Source organism: Amblyraja radiata, chromosome 5, assembly GCF_010909765.2.
Source record: "Amblyraja radiata isolate CabotCenter1 chromosome 5, sAmbRad1.1.pri, whole genome shotgun sequence".
Lineage (NCBI taxonomy): Eukaryota > Metazoa > Chordata > Chondrichthyes > Rajiformes > Rajidae > Amblyraja > Amblyraja radiata.
In genome coordinates, this window is record NC_045960.1 from 59,358,175 (window position 1) to 59,379,684 (window position 21,510).

Consider the following 21,510-nt stretch of genomic DNA (forward strand, 5'->3'; position numbering starts at 1 on the left):
TGACGGTCCAATGACTTAACAAGATCTAAATCTTAACTTCTAATTACTCTAAGATTATTTACATGCAGAGAATATGTACAAAATCCGGATCCTATAACAATACGGACAGCTAGATTGTTACAATTTACAAAATGATTTGGCTGCAAATAAAGAAACACTCGAACTCGATCTCCTCATTTTTAGTGCATATCTTTTCTGCTACGCAGGCTCACGAATCAACTAAAATTGCCCAGTTAAATTCTTGAACAGACTGGAGTATTCCGGCCAATCTATACTCTGTCCGTCCAAGCCTGGTACCTTCTCGAGGCTCTTCGTCCGTCACTTCAGGGAGAGACCCAAATACCTCCACACAGACACACCTTTCTGCCAAGTACCAAGGATCCAGCGCCTCGCTGCTTCGCACTGTGAATTATCGATGCCGTTTTTCGAAGCTTACCTTTTCAATTTGCGCTCCCGGCAACGATCTGATCGAAGGTGAAACCTGTATTTTAATACCCCACCAATTCGGATACCAAGTCTAACCATGGGCCTCCCCTCACATGATGAAGCGCGTTTGGCTCACGTTAAAGAAGCTGCAGTCTGCCAGCTATGTCCAGTTTTGGGCCTCTAACCCAGGAAAGGGCCTCTAACCCAACCCCACCAGGGCCTCTAACCCCAGCCTGGTTTTATGGGCCTCCAACCCGAAGGTGTGCTAACCACTCCCCCATGCTTGCTAGACTCTGTTCTAATGATCTCGATTAGACCCTTTCCCAAGTCCGCAAAAGATCGACCCATTCCGACTAATGAAGTGCTGAAATTCAATGCGAAAACCGCACCATGGGCCCGATTTCTGCACTCGCGATCGAAACAGCTGAACACCTTTGATTGCAAACTTGTGTTTGGAGGTCTTTTGAGATCCCATACAAGCCCCGAATGATAATTGCTCATTTCTAAGCTTCCCCCCAGTCTAGTTTCAGTAAAAACACTGAATCAAGCACTTGAAACAACTACATTTTATTTTACCAAAAGCGCGTCACAGTTCAATTACTGTACCTATCTCACCGCGGGTTCGATCCTCGTGTCTGCCTATTCAAGCCCTCTATGCCTTGCTCAGACAGAGACACTGCAGAAGTTCACACCGTCCCAAGCGCTATCCCAGAAGATCGACCCTGAGCCTCGTTATCGCGGACTTTTACATGTCCCGGGGCCTCGAGGGGCCGAACCACACGGGGGTGGTCTCTTAATAACCCAATTACACATATCGAATAAACCCAAACATAACAGGCATTCCCTCTAACCCAATGATACAACAGTTCAATACATTGTATTCAAAACGGACTTCGTGAGGAAGCCAACTAACATTTATCCTGATTTACAGAAAACCCAGACAAGGCTCAAAACCTCATCCAATCAACACTTGGCAAAGTCAAACTGTGCAACATTATTTACAATTATTTACAAGGTTTGCAGCCATCCAATCCATTCTATGCATTTTGCACCTAATTGACAGGGTTTTCAGATATTCCCATTCTTTGCCCTCAAATTGTATCTAAGCTCCAGACACTCTGGCCCAGCTCTGCAGAGAGCAACTCCAAATTGACCAAATCTCCCAGCAACCCTGAAGCTTCACCCCATTTTGAAGTCCTAGCTGCTCCAAGTTAGCCAGGATTAACATATGGAGTTTGTACGTTCTCCCTGTGACCTATGTGGGTTTTTTTTCCAAGATTTTCAGTTTCCTCACAGACTCCAATGAAGTATAGGTTTGTAGGTTAATTGGCTTGGTATAAAATGTAAAATTGTAGCTGGTGTGCGTAGGGTAATGTTAATGTGTGGGAACCGTTGGTCCGGGCGGACTCGGTGGGCAGAAGCGACTGTTTCCACGCTGTACCTGAAAACTAAACTAAACTAGACCTTGTTAGCTGACCTTGCCAAATAGGACCTTCCTTCTAGCATGTATCTCATTAACCAGGACTTGTTTATTCTTTTGACTGAATCTGGAAGTTCAGTCCCTCCACAAATTGGCAGCTATAGTGTGTGGTGCTGGTGTGAGGTTGCTATTAATGAGCAACACCCTTCTCAGATTGGTGCACAACATTGTATTTTAAATATTGTTTAATTGATCCCATTGCAAATCATGCACGTTGTACAAGACCTGCATCATCACAATTGAATGGCCAGGCCTCCAACATGAAGAATGATAACATTAGAAGATGGAAATGCAATTGATAACAAATTAAAACACTCTGGTATCTGGGAAAGAATGGGAAACGCTTCAAAAACAGAGGAGAATAGACAATAGGTGCAGGAGTAGGCCACTCGGCCATTTGAGTCAGTACCACCATTCAATGTGATCATTTCTGATCATCACCAATCAGTACCCCTTTCCTGCCTTCTCCCCATATCCCCTGACTCTTCTATCTTTAAGAGCCCTATCTAGCTTTCTCTTGAAAGTATCCAGAGAATCCACCTCCACCACCCTCTGAGGCAGAGAATTCCACACACTCACAACTCACTGTGTGAAAAAGTGTTTCCTCATCTCTGTTCTAAATGGCTTACCCCTTATTCTTAAACTCTGGCCCCTGGTTCTGGACAACCACAACATCGGGAACATGTTACCTGCCTCTAGCATGTCCAAACCCTTAATAATCTGTCTCCTCCCATCCCCCCGCCCTCGGGCTCCTCCTCCTCCCTTTTTCCTTCCTTCTCCCCCCCACCCCCCATCAGTCTGAAGAAGAGTTTCGGCCCGAAACGTCGCCTATTTCCTTCGCTCCATAGATGCTGCTGCACCCGCTGAGTTTCTCCAGCATTTTTGTGTACCTTAATAATCTTATATGTTTCAATAAGATATCCTCTCATCCTTCTAAATTCCAGTATACAAGCCCAGCAGCTCCATTCTCTCAGCATATGACAGTCCCGCCATCCCGGGAATTAACTTTGTATACCTACGCTGCACTCCCTCAATAGCAAGAATGTCCTTCCTCAAATTAGGGGAACAAAACTGCACACAATACTCCAGGTGTGGTCTCACTAGGGCCCTGTACAACTGCAGAAGGACCTCTTTGCTCCTAAACTCAACTCCTCTTGTTATGAAGGCCAACATGCCATTCGCTTTCTTCACTGCCTGCTGTACCTGCATGCTTATTTTCATTGACTGAAGAACAAGGACTCCCAGATTCCGTTGTACTTCCCCTTTTCCCAATTTGACACTACTTAGATAATAATCTGCCTTCCTGTTTTTGCTACCAAAGTGGATAACCTCACATTTATGCACATTAAACTGCACCTGCCATGCATCTGCCCACTCACCCAATCTGTCCAAGTCACCCTGCATTCTCATAGCATCCTCCTCACAGTTCACACTACCACCCAGCTTTGTGTCATCTGAAAATTTGCTAATGTTACTTTGAATCCCTTCATCTAAATCATTGATGTATATTGTAAATAGATGCGGTCCCAGCACCGAGTCTTGCGGTACCCCATTAGTCACTGCCTGCCATTCTGAAAGGGACCCGTTAATCCCTACTCTTTGTTTCCTGTCTGTCAACCAATTTTTTATCCATGTCAGCACTCTACCCCCAATACCATGTGCCCTAATTTTGCCCACTAATCTCCTATGTCGGACCATATTAAATGCTTTCTGGAAGTCCAGGTACACTACATCCACTGGCTCTCCCTTGTCCATTTTCCTAGTTGCATCCTCAAAAAATTCCAGAAGATTAGTCAAGCATGATTTCCCCTTGGTAAATCCATGCTGACACTGATCTATTCTGTTACTGCTATCCATATGTGCAGCTATTTCATCTTTTATGATTGACTCCAGCATCTTCCCCACCACCGATGTCAGACTAACAGGCTAACAGGCTAATTCCCTGTTTTCTCGCTCCCGCCTTTCTTAAAAAGTGGGATAACATTAGCTACCCTCCAATCCACAGGAACTGATCCTGAGTCTATAGAACATTGGAAAATTATCACCAATGCCACTTCCTTAAGTTCCCTGGGATGCAGACCACCAGGCCCTGGGGATTTATCAGCCTCCAGTCCCGTCAGTCCACCCAACACCATTTCCTGCCTAATGTGGATTTCCTTCAGTTCCTCCGTCACCCCAGGTTCTCTGGCCTCTGGATTGCGCTGAATTGTTATTGAACATCCGTGTTCAGTCTTTTATTTTCAGTTAGTGACCTCTTGTGGATGTTAGTTGCATGAGTCCTTAAATATTAATTGCTTCAATTATTTTTTCAGCAACATTCAGATTAATTGATCCAGTTTCCTCATTTTGTTTCAAGTGAATAAGTTTTAGAATTAATATAGTGTACAATTAACATAGTGTATAATTATATTTGAAGTGGAAGTAATTTTCAAACATTTGTGGTGTTTTTTTCTGACAGAATGGGGATCCCATACTTACACCATAGTTCGGTGCTGTGGCTTTTGATTCAGGTTCAGTTCAGTTTATTGACAAATACGCCAGCGTACAATGACATTTCTTGCAGGAAAATAAAATAAAGAAGCATGTTATCGGAACAGTGTGAAATTTCAGAACTCTGAGGCAGGAGACAACTGGGTGCCCAGGTAAATGATTTGGAAAAGTTTAATGTGCTTTTCCAAATATTTAGGAAAGTTAACAGAATGGAATGGAATGTTATTTATTGTAATTCAAACCTAGGTTCCATGAAATGACATTTACTATAGTTTTTCACATTGCAAAAAAAAACCCCAAGACCCACACTTAACACAGTTTACATAAACATCCATCACAGTGAGTCTCCAACACCTCCTCACTGTGATGGAAGGCAAAGTCTATCATTATGGCTGATTGTGAAAAATGGCAAGTTTATGCTTCAGTTTATAGACCATTGCTGAGACTACATCTTAAGTGTTGTGTACTGTCTTGGACTTATTTAAACAAGGCTTGTTTGCAGTTCAGAGAAGGTTTACTAGAGTAACATCCGGAATGGGCAGTTATCTGTAGGAAGGTTTGGACTAGAAACATAGAATATAGAAACATAGAAAATATGTGCAGGAGGAGGCCATTCGGCCCTTCGAGCCAGCACTGCCATTCATTGTGATCATGGCTGATCGTCCCGTCAATAATCCGTGCCTGCCTTCTCCCCACATCCCTTGACTCCACTAGTTCCTAGAGCTCTATCTAACTCTCTCTTAAATCCATCCAGTGATTTGGCCTCCACTGCCCTCTGTGGCAGGGAATTCCATAAATTCACAACTCTCTGGGTGAAAAAGTTTTTGAAAAAATGAATACAAGCCTAGTCTTTTCAATCTTTCCTCATATGACAGTCCCGCCATCCCAGGGATCAATCTCATGAACCTACGCTGCACTGCCTCAATCACAAGGATGTCCTTCCTCAAATTAGGAGACCAAAACTGTACACAATAGGATTGCATGTATCAGGATTCAGAAGAATTAGAGGTGATTTGATTGAAATATTTCAGATCCTGAGTCATCATGATAGGATGGATGTAGAGAAGATGTTTGCACTTAAGGGAAAATCTAGAATAAGGAGTTTTCACTTAAAGGAAAATCTAGAATAAGGTAGCGATTTGGAGCAGAGATGAGGCAACATATTTTCTCGCAGTGAGCCATGAGACTTTGGAACCCGCTTCCTTAAAGAGTGGGGAAGCAGAACATTTCAATATTTTTAAGGCATAAGAAGATAAATTCTTGGTAAGCAAGGGACTGAGAAGTTACTGTGGGTAGAAGGGACTGCAGATTTGATGTTACAGAAAATCAGCTATGATCTTCGTGAAAACAAGCAGGCCTGAATATTTGTATATTCTGTTCACAGCTTCTACAATGCAGAATATGGTTTGGACTGTGGTTTATTTTTAGATGGTTCCAAGGAATATTCTGACCTGAACTCGATGTATCTTATCTGACATTGTTTTTGTTAAAAAGGTGGACCCCAAGGACACTTGACGTGCAACTTCATAGCAATCACTCATGTCTCTGCTTAATCTCAATGACAATTAGCTTTTGGAAATCATATAATGTCTGAAAACAACACAAATAGCTGGTTGCTGGAAACAATCTCCCCACAGAATGGAGGATTACAAACCTAGCTTCTTTGCAACATGTTTTTTAAAAAGATAATAATTGTTTTCCAATTATTTCATGAGATATAACCACACTGTCCTGGTCAGCATTGATGCTCTCTCCTAACTACACTAGGTAGTGGTGACATCCTCCTTGAATCACTTAGACTTTCTGGTGAAGTTATATCTACATTGGTTAGAAAGGACTTTGACATAATGAAGATGCCACTGTATTGCCACTCAAGATCTTGTTCATTTTAAGTAACTCCGGAAGTTTTTGCATTGTAAACATTCTTCTCAACTTTAGCACTTAAGCACAAATATCCATAGTAACCGCGTCCATACACTTCAAATATGCATCCACTATGATCATGGACATTTTGCCCATAAATAGATTGACAAATGACATGTATCTTGACCACAGTTTTCCCAGATGTAGCCATAGGTTGACAAGATCAACTGATTGATTCATACAATGCTCTCTACGTTGTTTATCCTCCTTCAGAGTGATATCCAATAATTTGTCTTCTTCTGGTCACCTGATAAATCTTTTGGCAACTTGCTTGATAAAAGATACACCTTGATAACCTTTATTGAATTGATTAAGATCAGATGCTCATTAGACTTTAGACTTTACTGATACAGTGTGGAAACGGACCCTTCAGCCCTTCGACCAGTATTCACCCTGTACACTAACACTATCCTACACACTCAGGACAATTTACAATTTTACCGAAGCCAATTAACCAACAAACCTGTACATCTTTGGAGTATGGGAGGAAACCGGAGCAACCGGAGAAAACCCACATGGTCACCGGGAGAACGTACAAACTCCCTACAGACAGCGCCCATAGTCAGGATCAAACCCGGGTCTCTGGCACTGTAAGGCAGCAGCTCTACCACTATGCCACTGTGCTCTTTCTTGAGATGCAACAACAATTCTGACTCCCAAAAGGCCCATGTTATTTTGCTTATTTAACTTAAACTATTTCCTGTAGCATTTATTTTCCCCATTCATGCTGGATGTGTTTGTGCATGGACGAGAGGCTAGGATAATGTCATCTCATGGAAGCACACTGATGACTTATGATTAGAGTGCCACCTATCTATTCCACTAATGATGCAACTTCCCGATTATTGGTGGCTCACTTGGAGGTGTGCTGATATTGAGGTTGAGGTCTATTATTGTCACGTGTACCATGAACGTATTAAAGTTATGTGCAGAAATTATAAGGGTATCAAAAAAAATATTTATATATACGGTAGGTATGTTGCAAAACTTACCTTCAGCGGCGCTGCAGTTCTGTCGCTGCCCGTGTGTGCGACTTGGCACCTTTGAGAGGGGGACGGGTTTAAAACGCGATTTTCTCTAGGCTATAGAAATCGAGGTTGTTAGTTGCTGATGAAAAATCGCTGCGAAATTCGTTCGCTGCAGTTATTTTTAAACTAAATTGGGTTATTTAATTATTATAGCAGATTAAAAATCATCCTATAAAGCCGCGAACGCCGACAACGGGACGGATCTTATGTAGTGCTTCTTAAGATCCCTTTATTCAAAATTTTAAGTTGCGAGTACGTGACTTGGGGGCCCATTCAAACCCACAGTATCTTTCATGCCGCATATGGGCTTCAAATCCACCGCAATGGCAACATTCCAAACCATCGCGTTCCAGAAAAACCCACTCGCAAGCTGATTTAAATGGCCATTAATTTACAGTAATTGAACACTAAATTCCTTCCATTTGGCCTATAAATTAATGTCAATGAGATTTTAAAATCATGTTTTATTGTGAATTCTTGTGTGAATGTTCTTTGGACACTTATAGCGCTTTCTCACGGGGCGACTTGACGCAAGAGTTAACCAGAGTTGAACATCGTGGGAACCCCGTGCGATAACCGTACGGCATTCGTGGACCACCGTGGCGCTAACGGCAGGTACTCGTGTAACTTGGTGACTCGGGTGAAAATTCAAGCAAGTTTGAATTTCGCCAAGAGTGACTTGTACACTTGTGGTTGAAGATTGCAACATTATATGCACGTAGTGGCCAGTGCGATATCCGTATTAACTCTTGCGTGTACCGTGGGAACTCCTGTGAACGGTAAACCCGGAAGCTGGACAGAGGGGACAGAAGGTGACTAATCTGGAATGAACATGCTGTTAGGCTGGGATCATTCTCTGCGAGATGATCTTAGTGCGGGAGACAAGTGTAGGAGAGGTGTACTGACTGTGTGGGCATAACTTTGGAAGTGATTGCCCACCATTCTCAAAAGCCGCTGTGTCTCCCTGTCCCTCCAACTCCAGAGGAACCCGCGCCCCCTCATCCGCAACCCGGGTTCCTCTGGAGTTGGAGCGGGGCTGGGCTAGAGTTGCTGCTGGCTGTGAGTCTCTGGGATCTCCGTGCTTGCAGTCGGTGTCCCGTTGGTCCTAACGTCTCCGGCCACCCCCCTGGACTGGAGCTGAGACTGTGAACTGTACCGCCCTTGCCCCCTCCCTCTGCAACTGCAAACAACCCCACAGTTTCCAGTCTCAGCTCCTGTACAGGGGGGTGGCCGGAGACGTCACAGCCTGAGCTGCGCCCCCTCATCCGCAACCCCAAGAACAAGACGTACCTTGCACACCATCAGCTTCTGTCCCTACGGGGAGCGTTTTCCTCTGGAGTTGGAACGGGGCTGCGCTGCTGCTGGCTGTGGGTCTCTGGGATCTCAGTGCTTGCAGTGGGCCTGGGGGTCGGTGTCCCGTTGGTCCTGACGTCTCCGGTGACTGGCACTGACCTGCTGGCATCGCCGACGTGAAGACAGTGCAAAGCCCCCGCGCCGGTGCAATGGGCGGGGAGCTGAAAAGGGGAGGGAAGGGGTCACACACATGGCCTGGGAAGCAGAGGGGTGTAGGTGGGGTGAAACTGAAGGGAGCGACAATCTGCTGCTGCCTGCCCGCTGAGTTAAAAAGTTCCCACGCAAGACTCACGATACACTGTATATCGTGACCGTGGGAACTTTTTAACTCAGCGGGCAGGCAGCAGCAGATTGTCAATTATTAACCCTCCCGCGCAATTACCTTCTCTTTTATGAATGGGGATTCACAATGATCATTCAAGATTTAACAGGAAAGCTCGGGAGACGGACAAGTCACTCGCACAAATAACAGAAATGCCGAGTACCCGTGGGAACTCTTTATCTACCCCCCGTTATATCGTGTGATATCGTGCTAGACCACGACCACTTCACTCTGGTTACATCTTGCGTCATGTCGCCCCGTGAGAAAGCGCTTTTAGGCTATTTTAAAATGTTAATCTTTTTTTAAGAAATGGATAGATGTTTAGATCTAGTAATTGAATTTTGGAATTAGCTACAATTGGATAACTAACTAATGATATGCTTTAATTTCAGGTCATCCAAGTAAGATTTTTAAAATATTTGTTTCAGAATGCTTCAATCTAAAATAACTGAAAATTTCTTTCAGTTCTCTTAATTTTTAATAAAGTTATGGCCATTTAACTGTCCTTGATCACAACTTTTGTGTTAAGTCAATGGAAAATCAATAGGGAACAAGATGCTAATTTCCGAGTATGAAAATGGCCATAACTTTTTTAATACTGAATATGAAAGTGAATTAGGTGTCAAATTAAACTTATTTTTATGCTTTATCTGATGAGATAAATTGCAGACTTGATTTTTTAAATCTCAAAATTTTGTAACATTACTATATACAGTGAGTGATGATGATCTGGAATTCTCAATGTGTAAATAGAGTGAAACAGAACTTTCAAAAGGAATAAGTAGCTGAGAGAAATTAATTTGCATGATCACTGGAAAAGGAGAAGGAATAGGAATAAACACATTTTTCCCAAGTGCTTGTGTGGAATCTAGGCAGAATGGCCCTCCTGTATTATAATGAGTCTATGTTTTATATCTCATTCTTTAATGTACTATAAAACAAAAGGCTTTCAGTAATTGATTAAATTCAAAGACTTTGGGAAAGGAAGTATACCCTGAAGAGATAGAATTTTACACTGAGCTGTAATTCAATCCAAAATTGGGATTCTAAATTTTAACAAAGGGAACTATAAAAGCTTAGAGTTGACAGTTGTTCATTGGGGAAATACATGGAAGGTCTGACAGTGAAAAGGCAATGGCTAGCATTTGAAGAAATAATGTATAAATCACAAAAAGTATACATTCTTTTATGGGACAGAAAGCCAAAAGGAAATGTGGTTTATCCATGGCTGGGAGGAGAAAGGAAATTGGATTAAATCAAAGGAGAGTCTCATAAAGTTGCCAGAAGCCATTGTAGGTCTGTAATCCGCAAAGGGATTACAAAAAAGATTTAAAAATAGCAAGAAAGAATATGAGAGTAGATTGGTGGGAAATATAAAAGCTGACAATAAGAGTGTCTACATGTATGTAAAAAGTAGTGACTACTAAGGGCAAATATTTATCTTTTAAGGACAAAGGCATTTTAATAAGAAATAAGAAAATAGCAGAATAATAAAAAAGAAACAACCTTGTGTCTATCTTCAGGAGAAAAGCTGTCAAATTAGTTGAGAAGCAAAGGTGAGCAAGCAAATAAGGATATAAGTATTAATCAAACATTAGTACTAGAAAAGTTGGTGAACTTGAAAGCAACAAATGCTAAGAATCTACAGATCTACATCCCAGAGTTTTGTAAGAGATGGCTATAGCGATAATGGATATTCTGATTATCTTCCTCACAAAATTTGGTAAATTCTTGAATTGGTTCAGTTTCTGCGGATTGGACAATAACAAATGTGACCCCACTATTTAGTAAAGAAGGGAGAGACAAAACAGGGAACTACCAATCTGTCAGTCTAATATCAGTACCGGTAGTTCTGATGTAATGTGGGTTTCCGTAGCAATTGATCAAAGTTCAGAACCGGCATGCTCCAATAAGAAGGAGGGATAAGGATGGCAAAATATGTGAACCTTTGATGACCAAAGAAGCTGTAAATTTGCTCAAAAAGAAAAAAAGGAAATGTATGCAAGGTTTAAGAGGATGGAATCAGACAATGCCTTTGAGGAATATAAAAGAGAGACAGAACTCAAGCGACAGATTAGAAGGCCCAAAAGGGACCACGAAATGGCTTTGACAAGTTGAATTAAAGAAATTCCTAAGGTTTTTTATACTAAGGTCATAAGGTTATAGTGATAGGAGCAGAATTAGGCCATTCAGCCCATCAAGTCTACCCCATTCAATCATGGCTGATTTATCTCTCCCTCCTAACCCCATTCTCCTGCCTTCTCCCCATAACCCCTGACACCCATACTAATCAAGAATCTATCTATCTCTGCCTTAAAATATCTATTGGTCTCCACAGCCATCTGTGGCAAAGAATTCCACAGATTCACCACCCTTTGACTAAAGATATTCCTCGTCATCTTCTTCCTAAAGGAACGCCCTTTCATTCTGAGGCTATGATCTCTGGTCTTAGACTCTCCCACTGGTGGAAACATCCTCTCCACATCCACTCTGTCCAAACCTTTCATTATTCGGTAAATTTCAATGCGGTCCCACCTCATCCTTCTATACCCCAGCGAGTACTGGCCCAGTGCTGTCAAACGCTCATCATATGCTACATTGACATTAAAAGCTAGAGGATAATCATGGCGAAGGTAGGACAGCTCAAGGATAAAGGAGGGAATTTAAGCTTGGAGTTTGGGGGTATAGGTGAGGGGCTAAATTAGTACTTTGCATCTGTTTTCACCAAGGAGAAGGACAATGTGGACAGTAAATCAATATGGAGAATATTAATGTGCAAGAACAGTTTGAGATTAAGAAGGACAGGACATTGGGGCTCTTGAAGAGCATTAAGGTGGATCAATCCCCAAGGCTGAAGGGATCTGCCCCAGGTTATTGGGAGAGCAAGAGAGAACATTGTAAGAGCCTTGACAAAGCGGCCGGTGAACGTTGTTTACATAAATTTTAGTAAGGCATTTGATAAAGTCTCCCATGGTAAACTGATCCAGATGATTAAAATGCATGGGTTTAACAGTAACCTGGTCATATGGATTTAAAACTGGCTTGCTAATAGAAGACAGAGGGTTGTAATGGAAGGACGACATTCAGGCTGGAGTTCAGTGGCTAGTGGAGTTCTGCAGGGATCTGTGTTGGGACCACTGCTATTTATATATAAATGACATAGATGTAAATAAAGATGGGTTGATTGGTAAGCTTGCTGATGACAATAAGATTGCAGGAGTCGCGGACTGTGAGGAAGGCTGTCAAAATAATCAGCAGGATATAGTTCAGGTATAGAAATAGGTGGTGAAATGGCAGACGGAGTTTAATCTGAAATATTGTGAGGTGTTGCACTTTGGGAGGTTGAATGTATCCTGAACTAGATTGATGTAAAGAGGGATCTTTAGATCTAAAGTCCATAACTCCCTTAAAGTGGCTATACAAGTAGATAAAGTGATGAAGAAGGGATATGGTGTGCGTCCCTTTATTGGTTCAATCCAATCCAATCCAACTTTATTTGTTAAGCACTTTAAAACAACCAATGTTGACCAAAGTGCTGTACAGAAGAATAAACAAGACATCATAAACAGACAACATAACAGAACATAACATAACAGCTCACATAAGGCGCAAAAATTACATATGAAATACAACAATAAATTAAAAGACATAAAACATGAGTAAAAATAATAGCCACGCAATAAAAGCAATCAAAATAAGAAATTAAATCAAGTAAATAAAGTCGACATCTTACTGGGTATCAAAGGCCACGGAGAAGAGATGGGTTTTAAGAAGTGATTTAAAAACAGACAGAGAAGAGGCCTGTTTAATGTGGAGAGGCAGATCGTTCCATAATTTGGGTGCCGACACAGCAAAGGCACGGTCCCCTCTGAGCTTCCGCTTAGTTTTAGGCCCACTCAGGAGCAGCTGATTATCTGACCTGAGAGAGCGGGCGGGTGTATAAGGGTGTAGAAGCTCAGATAGGTAGGGCGGGGCAAGACCATTCAGGGATTTAAAAGCAAATAAAATAATTTTAAAATGGATCCTAAACTGAATAGGCAACCAGTGGAGTGAGGCTAAAATGTGCGAAATGTGCTCATGTTTACGTGTGCCAGTTAAAAGACGTACAGCTGCATTCTGTACCATCTGGAGACGATCTGGTTGCAGTATAAGAGTCTGGAAGTTATGATGCAGCTTTATAGAACTTTGGTCAGGTCACATTAGGAGTATTGCGTGCCGTTCTGGTCGCCCCATTACAGGAAGGATGTGGAGCTTTGGAAAGGGTGCATCGAAGTGTGCATAATCCCATCCAAACTCATCTCCAACCTCCTGCACCGAGGATTCAGCACTCCTTTCTATCATTTGATCTTCGACTTTCTGACTCACAACGAATCAATGAGGATGGATAACAAAACCTCCTCCACAATAATTCTCAACACATGCCCCACAAGGATGTGTTCTCAGTTCCCTACTAAACTCTTTATACACTCATGACTGTATGGCCAAATGTGACTCTAATTCCATCTACAAGTTTGCAGACGCCACCACTGTGGTGGGCCAAATGACAAACAACCACGAGACAGAGTACAGGAAGGAAATAGAGAATTTAGAAACATGGTGCCAGGACAACCACGGTACCTCACAACGCCAGAGACCCAAGTTCGATCCTGACCTTGGGTGCTATCTGTGTGGAGCTTGCACATTCTCCCTGTCACTGCCTGGTTTTTCTCCGGGTGCTCCAGTTTCTCACCACATCCCAAAGATGTGTGGTTTCGTAGATTAATTGGTGCCTATAAATTGCCCCTAATGTGTGAAAGCACAAATGGGATAACATAGAACCTGTACGAACGGTGATCGATGGTCTGCGCGTTTATTGGTGGCACAAAAAGCCTGTTTCCATTCCATATCCCTAAAACTAAAACTAAATAGAACTAAAACAATAACCTCCTCCTCAATGTCATCAAGATAAAGGAGCTAATTATTGACCAGTAAGCATGTTGGAGTTGTAAGCACGCTGCTCTAGATGTCAGCTGATTTACATCGGGGAGACCAAGCGGAGGTTGGGCGATCGTTTCGCCGAACACCTCCGCTCAGTCCGCAGTAACCTACCTGAACTCCCGGTGGCTCAGCACTTCAACTCCCCCTCCCATTCCCAATCCGACCTCTCTGTCCTGGGTCTCCTCCATTGCCAGAGTGATCAACACCGGAAATTGGAGGAACAGCACCTCATATTCCACCTGGGGAGTTTGCATCCTGGGGGCATGAACATTGAATTCTCCCAGTTTTGCTAGCCCTTGCTGTCTCCTCCCCTTCCTTAACCCTCGAGCTGTCTCCTCCCATCCCCCCGCCCTCGGGCTACTCCTCCTCCCCTTTTCCTTGCTTTCTCCCCCCCCCCCCCACCCCCTATCAGTCTGAAGAAGGGTTTTGGCCCGAAACGTTGCCTATTTCCTTCGCTCCATAGATGCTGCTGTACCCGCTGAGTTTCTCCAGCCTTTTGTGTATCTTCGATCTTCCAGCATCTGCAGTTCCTTCTTGAACAGCATGTTGGAGTACATGGCCCAATCGGCATCAAAGGTGCAGAAGTGGAAATGTTTGAGCGCTTCAAGTTCCTCGGCATTAATATTACCAATGATCTGTCATGGACCAACCATGTTCATGCAGCAGCCAATAGGGCATATCAATGCCTCTACTTCCTGATTAGATTATGAAATTCAGTACTTCTCTGGTGACTCTTACAAATTCTACAAAAGCACTATAGAACACCTACTGTTGGGATGTATCACAGATTGATTTGCAAACAGTTCAGCCAAAGAAATTGTAGAGTTGTACATGCAGCCTTGTTCATCACAGAGACCACACTACCCTCCTTTGACTTCATCTACACCTCATGCTCTCTTGGAAAAGCAGCCAACATAATCAAAAACTTGACCCACCCCAGTCATTCCTTCTTCTCCCTGCGCCCTTCCGGCTGATGTATGTACCAACAGACACAGGAACAGCTTTTTCTTCTCTGTCATCAGACTTCTAAATGGTCCTTCCATAACCTAGGATACCATCTGATTCACCTCTAGCCTATTGAGGACATTGAACTTTGTCTATGGAACTGATGCGATACAATGCTGAGAATTATATTCTGTACTCTGTGACTTCTTCTTTGCTCCATCTATTATACTTGAGTTTGGCCTGATTGTATTGTATGCCTGAAGATAGACTCAAAATGCTGGAGTAACTCAACGGGACAAGCAGCATCTTTGAAGAGAAGGAATGGGCGATGTTTCGGGTTGAGACCCTTCTTCAGACTGAGAGGGAAACAAAAGATATGGAAGGGTACAAAGAGTATGCAAGGTGTGAAAAGGACAGATAAAACCAGACGATGAACAGGGAATTGTAGAATGTTGCAATGTGAATATCTAGGGATTGGGGTGCTTTGGGAAATGGCAGGTGTCTGTGAGAGACTGGGCTTCAATGGTGGTGACATCACAGGGTGGAGGACCAGTTCTTGGTAATCATGTGACCCACCTGCCGCCATCAAGTCTGGACCTCTGAAGAAGTTTCAAGAAGCTTCTGCCCATGTGACCCACCTGTTGCCACTAAGTCTGGGGTTGCCTCCCCCTGTACTTTCGCGCTGTTCGTTTCCCGCCACTGTATAGGGGTATAAAAGAGTAATCGTTTCATTGGGGCAATTCGTTGTCTTTCTTTCTGTTCTGTTTCCACGAGGCTACTGAGGGCTCGAGTGAGTGGATCTGAGGCCGGCCCGACAGTGAATTCTAATGAAGAAGGGTTTGGACTCCAGTGTTCGATTTAGTGTTTTACAAATCCAGATTAGGGAGGATAGAAGATCCGGAATCAACATTTGGGGGCTCATCCGGGATCTCAAAGGATTGCCAACACAAGTCTGCGGCCGAGGAGCTGAATCGTCTCGTATCTCGGGAGGAGAAATAGGGCCCCCGATGTAAGTAGTTTTGCTCCATCGGTTTTCCCGACAAATTGGTCATTTGATGACTTGTGCGTGGAATCTCGACGAGATTGATCAAGGTTAGTAGTCTGGTGAACACTGGTACAGGTAGTAGTTTTTGATGATGGTTGGAGTTGCTGACGGGTTAGATTCCCCACCTTGGACGGTTCAAGTCCCTGATTTGGGTGAGGCTTGGTTCCTGAAGGGTTAGAGTCCCCACCTTGGAGGGTTCAAGTCCCTGGGGTTAGATTCCCCGTCTAGTATTGGGGTACAATTGGCAGGGTACCTTGAAAGACAATACTGAAGGATCAGTACTAAGCGAGGTAAGTACTGAGAACCAGCATTGAGGTGAGATTGGCAGATTCACTTTAAAGATCGGCGCTGAGAGCCAGTAATAAGTGGAATAAGTTGTACCAATGCATTGACTTGACTTGACTTGAAATAGATTGACTTGACTTGACTTGATTTGAAATTGATTGGCTTGAAATGGATTGACTTGACTTGACTTGAAATGGATTGACCTGACTTGACTTGAAATGGATTGTTGGCCCTGCACTCACCATGCTTGACTTGACTTGACCCACAACACCCATGCTAGCCCCCCCCCCCCCCCCCCCCCCCACTGGCCACCAATATTGGAATTGGTGGAGAGGTGGAATATTGTGTTGGGGGACCCATGTGAAGCTGATATCCAACGGGTCCCACTTAGTCTGGTGTTTCTTAAATGTTGCGATAGTCCCTGCCTCAACTACCGCTTCCAGGCAGCTGGTTCCATACACCCATCACCCTTTGTGTGAAAACGCTATCCCTTAGGTTCCAGGTATATCTTCCATGTTCAGATATTCCCCAGATATATCTGATCTGTTTGGATAGTGTGCAGCATGCAGCTTTTCACTGTACCTGCTGTTGAAGTCAAACCCGTAATAAGACTCAAAGACTCTTATGATTAACCATCTGCAGTTGGTTTATTTTACTTGCACAAGGGGAGAAGTGTCTCAGTCAAAGGCAGTGATCACAACTCCAAAGTTAAGTTGGTACATCAGGACATTTATCCACCAAAAAGATAACAATTGAGGAAGTACAAAGGTGAGGTAGATTGATGTGTTAATTACAGGATCTATATTTTACTCTTACATTATACATAAGTCGCGACTTCTTGGTTATGTACACAACGAAGTTCAAAGGTAAGGTTACTGAATATGTTAATACCTGACACTAGATTGCAACTAGGGTCTGAAGAAGGGTTTCGGCCCGAAACGTCGCCTATTTCCTTCGCTCCATAGATGCTGCTGCACCCGCTGAGTTTCCCCAGCAATTTTGTGTACCTTCGATATTCCAGCATCTGCAGTTCCCTTTTGAACACTAGATTGCAACTTCTCGGTTCTGCATGAAACAGGATACACATATAATGACAGTGAATGTGTTACTTGCAAATACCGGCTGGTGGCCGCAAGTGTCAAGGTAAGGACAATGAATATGTTGACAATTGAACTTCGCATGTCGTGGAGTTCAAAGGTAGTAACAACAAATGTGTTAATAGCAAGACACAATATGCTGGAGTAACTCAGCGGGACAGGCAGCATCTTTGGAGAGAAGGAATGGGTGACTTTTCAGGTCGAGGCCCTTCTTCACACTGATGTCAGGGGAGTGGGAGGTACATGGCTAAGGAATTGCATAGATAAGGAAGTGTAAGGTGTGAAATAGCAAGTCTGTGTGTATTGGAGGCATAACGGTGATGATAGCGGGTTGATTAAATAGGGGGGTTGCACGTAAAATCATCGGGTCAAAGGGCGTGATGCATGGGGCAGCTCCATATGGAGGACATGGCAGCCTATGGCATATACTGTTAATACACAAAACGTGTACTTCCTTACCTGTTAAAAACCGCCGAAATGGTCAATTTTTGCGCTGTAAATAATTGTAGAAATCGGGGTAACCGTGAGAGACATTTATCCTACTTCAGAATTCCAAAAGTGAAGAGAAATGATGGTAGAGAGAAGCGGGAGCTGAAGGGACAACAACAGCTAAAGTGGTTGGTGACCATTGGCCGTGCAGATATCAAGATTGAAAATATTGGGATATATCACGTTTCCTCACTGCATTTCATCAACAATAAGGCATTATTTGTGTTTTTTCTTGATTCCTTTGGTATCTAAAAAGTTTCAGAAGTGATAAATCTGGCTGTAAATTTTTTAAATCGCCCATGGTTCTCAAGTGGGTTTTTTACATGCAAAAAGAAAACGCTTCTGAAGTTAAATTTATAATTAAAAGAAAATCGCAAACCATACGTGGGTTTTGTATTACATTTTACCCAGATGCAAGCAAAGGAATGGCATAATTGGTAGCTGTTAATTGGACATAATCAACCTCAGCAAATTGACAATATCTTTGAAAGGGAGTGGGTGTTTAAGCTGTCAGGACATTTTATTATTTGCCAAAATATACCTCAATTTTTATTGTTTAATGCCTACACAATTATTCACATTTATCTATTTATTTATTTATGTATTTATTTAGTTATTTATTGTTTCATTACAGAACAGCCTGCAGCATGGAACGATGTTACCAATCCTGATTGGGAACCAACTGTGAATATGGGACGCGGTGATGACAATGAGCAGGTTAGACAATGTGCACAAGAACGCCATGCACGTGCGACAAGAAGAGAGAGTATGAAGGCAGATTTGGTCGCAGCTCAAGCATCTGTAGCTCTGCAAGATGATGCTGAACAGGTTAATGATTATGAGAACTTTGAACCGGAGCTGCAAGTACACCATCAACTTGACATGGAAACACAAACACCAGTCAAAGAGACAATGGACACATTAACACATGTGTGCAGCAGACTTAACAGTACTGGAAGCACAAGCAGACAATGACAATAAAGAGCTTGCTAAAGCAAGACACGAAGCAGCCCAAATTAAGTTTACACAAGAAAGCTTTTCCAAGGACGACAAGAAGGTTAAGTTCTACACGGGTTTACCAACGTTTGCCATTTTGATGCTGGTCTTCAATTATGTTAGGACAAGCTCCCCAATAGACATTCACTAAGACATTTTCAGAAGTTGCTGAACATCTTGATGAAGCTCTGATTTGCAGTGCCTCATGAAGATCTTGTGTTTTGATTCCTTGTTAGTGATTCCACAATATCGCGTGTATTCAATACTGGGATTGATGACCTTTACGGCATATCCAAGTTAGTTGTTTGGCCTGAAAGAGAGGTTCTGTGGAAGACCATGCCCATGCAATTTCGGCGGACATTTGGAAAGTCTGTGGCAGTGATTATAGATTGCATTGAAGTATTTTGTGATAGACCTACGAGTTTAGAGGCGCGCGCACAGACTTGGTCGAACTATAAACACCATAACACCAAATTCTTGATAGGTATAACACCATGTGGTCCTATTTCAATTTTATCTGCGGCGGGGGGGGGGAGAAGCACAGATAAAACAATTACACTTTCATCTAACTTTTTTGACAATCTGCTCCCTGGAGATGTCATTTTAGCTGATTGCGGTTTTGACATAAAAGATGATGCTGGATTTTATGGTTGTCAAGCATAAATCCCTGCATTTAAAAGAGGGAAAGCACAACTATCTGCACTGGATGTGAAAAAAACTCGTGAATTAGCACATTTACGCATTCATGTAGAGCGTGTGATTGGTGGTGTCAGGCAAAAATGCCTATTTCTAAGTCATACTTAGCCATTGGAGTACATGATGACCAACTCTAAAAGTCAAGTATTCAAAATTGATAAAATTGCAAGGATCTGTTGTGCACTTTTCTTTTCTTTTCTTTTTAAATTTATATTTTTATTAGAAGCAGTTTACAAAAGTATAAACCGCGGCATATGACATAATACATTTATTGTACAACTTCCATTTTAATTTTAACAAAGATTAAATAGAAAAAGAGAGAAAGAGCAACAAAGAAAGAAAGTGAAAAAGAAAGTGAATGTGTAAGAATAGAACCCCTAAACTACCAAATGAGTGTAATCAAAGAGTGAGTAAGTAAAAACTTTAAAAAAAAATAAAAGGACAAAAACGAAAAAAGGGAAAAAAAACAAAAAGTGTTGATATACCTGCTTCATTTCTCACCACACCTATCAACCAGTCCGTAAATCGGTTTAATTCCGAAGTTGTGTTGCACCATATTATCCTTGTAATGAATCAATGAAAGGAGACCATATCTTTGAAAATTGCTCTGATTTTCCTGCTAAGACAAGTCTCATATCTTCAAGATGTAGCATCTCAGACATGTTTGTAATCCACATTTTAAGAGTTGGGGAGATGTATTTTCCCAAAATTTAAGTATGTTTTTTCGCCATTATCTGGCTATAATTAAGGAAACGTCTTTGAAATATTGATAGCTCATAGCAGGCTCCTGCTGTTCCGAAAATAATCAGTTCTATATGGGGGTCCAGTTTTGTTTTTAATAATTTGGAGAAAATTTCAAAGATTTCTTTCCAAAAGTTATGGAGTTTTACGCAAGAGGCAAAGGAGTGTGTTATAGTTGCTTCTTGAGAGAGACATTTGTCGCAAATAGGAGATACATTTGAAAAAATCTTATTCAATTTAGTTTTTGAGCAGTAGAGTCTGTGGAGTATTTTGAATTGAGTTAAAATGTGTCTAATGTTAATCGAACAATTATGTATATATAAGAGATATTTTTCCCATCTGTCTTTGGAGATTTTTAGGCCTAATTCCTCTTTGCATTCTCTTCTAATTACGTTTGCCGATGGGATTTCTATATTTAGAAGGATATGTGCACTTTTCAACTTAAATTAATCTATAGTCCCACAGTAGGTGCAGATAGTTGTGCTTTCGTATGGAGTATATACGAACAATAAAAACTTTCAAAAAAGTTACTTGGCTCATCAGCATTTATTATGGATGAAATTGCAAGTAATTGCCAAACCATTGAGTAACAAACACAGAAGTTAAAATGCACTTCAAAATCTTTAACATTAAACTTAAACAGTTTCAAAAAGAGACTGTTATTATTTATCAAAGAGACTGTTTTTTTTCAAGTGAACACAAAATAGCCTATTCTGTGGCTTTATGCAGTGCAAGGCAAATGTGGTATACAAATGCTAGACTTGGTAATTTAGAGAAACAGGTTCAGCGCAACACTTCGTGTTCAAAAGGGAACTGCAGATGCTGGAATATCGAAGGTACACACAATTGCTGGGGAAACTCAGCGGGTGCAGCAGCATCTATGGAGCAAAGGAAATAGGCGACGTTTCGGGCCGAAACCCTTCTTCAGACTGATGGGGGGTGGGGAAAGAAAGAAGGAAAAGGGGAGGAGGAGGAGGAGCCCGAGGGCGGGCGGATGGGAGGGTGGGAGGAGACAGCTAGAGGGTTAAGGAAGGGGAGGAGACAGCACGGGCTAGCCAAATTGGGAGAATTCAATGTTAATGCCATAAGGACGCAAGGACCCCATACGGAATATGAGGTGCTGTTCCTCCAATTTCCGCTGTTGCTCACTCTGGCAATGGAGGAGACCCAGGACAGAGAGGTCGGATTGGGAATGGGAGGGGGAATTGAAGTGCTGA